Raw genomic sequence first — 1,732 nt, forward strand, 5'->3', positions numbered from 1 at the left:
TAGCTTATAAATAGCACATATTTGAAGACAAGTCAATGAACAAGATGCCCATCTCTGTGGAGAAAGGAATAAAAATTATTCAAAATCCGTCCTTCCTTCTGATCTACCCCTTCTGGGGTGGGGAGAGCTCTGCTGATTTCCTACCAGGGGGTGGGGTGGGGAAGCCAAGAGGGGAATCTGAAAAAACGTCACTCGTAAGATTCATTAGTATGCCTTTAGGATTTTTCTCTCTCTCTCTCAATTACAGGTGAGTCATCATCTCTCTGCATTTTTCCAACTGCCAGAGGGAAAGGCAACATTCAGAGTTCCCTTCTTGAATGTCACCTACCGGCATAACACTTCCTTTAAAAAAAAAGAAAAAGGAAGATGTAACATGCATTGGTGGCAAAGTGGCAACCCTCGGGCTGAATCAGGGCACTGCTAAATGCAGGAATAGTGGAAAAAACGAACAGTGCCTGATTATGGAATATTATTGAAATGAGCTGATGTGTATAAACCAAAGGTGAAGCTTAAAAGTGTGCCCATTATTCCACTAGTAATGATGCTGAGACTTAAGGTGTTCTTTCAGAAAACACATTATCCCCCCCTCACCCACTGATGACTTCTTGTACCTCAGCACAGGTGCTTTCAACCCACCTTCAGAGCCCTTGGTCTGCCCCACACCACACCCTGGATTAGGGTCTGGAAATTAGCACAGCTTTTGAGAATGTAGACAATGCCTGCTTGGCTCTGAAGGGGCAGTTATTAGCTAACCCCATGAAACTTGTGCAAGAAAGAAATGCTGTGCTGAGGTATTACTTAGCGCATTTTGTTGGGACGGGGGTTGCTGTTAATTCTTCGTAGCTTTATTTTTGATCTTGGGATCTATATTGCATACTTTTTGATGTTTGGTTTATTGTTTACGACTTTTGTTGTGCTTTTAGTTATGTCATTTTTATATGTTGTAAGTTGCTTTGAGCACGGTTTTAGCTTTGGAAAGGCAGCATACAAATAAAATGATGGATGATTGACTGAAGTCCATCCCCAGCTTTGATGAGGCACAAGAAGATGAAACAAGGCACATTCTAGGAATCAGGGAGAACAAGAGGCCTTCAGTTTGAAGGGTTCTAGGTTAGATTTGAATTTATCATTCAATACAGCAGAATCCTAGAAGAGGCTGTTGATGTGTTTAAGTGGATGTACTTATGTGAGAAGATTCTATGATAATTAGTGGGGAAATGTCATTGGTGAACTGTCTGCTTCTAGGTCGCTGTAATGAAAGATTAAGAGCTCGGGGGAAAGGAGAATTTGAGCAGGCACCGTTTTCCTCAACTGTTTCACTGCATCTGTTAAAATGCTCCCTTCTAGGTAACCGTTAAAGGCACAAACGAACGACATGCTTTACAGCATTAGATGATTACCCTTCCTTGTAAAACTGCTCCTTCCCCACCCAACACCATTAAGAACATAAACAAAAGAATAGCTCTGTTGGATCATGCCCATTTAAGACCCAATACCTTCTTAGCCACTGTTTGAGGAATTATGGAATGTTATACTATTTTCCTACAAACTATTCTGTTTTAATATGATACCTCACTTATCTCTCTGCAAATGTAATTTATTATCTGAATCTGGCTTGCTAATAGAAAAGAAAACCACCACCAACTCTCTCTCTCTGTCCCTCCTTCCCAGGTTACTAAGGCCCTACAATGTGGACAAAATGTTTTTTAAAAATTAAAATGCGAGGGAGGAA

This window comes from Podarcis erhardii (genome assembly GCF_964252035.2).
Source record: "Podarcis erhardii genome assembly, chromosome: 14".
In the NCBI taxonomy this organism is placed as follows: Eukaryota; Metazoa; Chordata; class Lepidosauria; order Squamata; family Lacertidae; genus Podarcis; species Podarcis erhardii.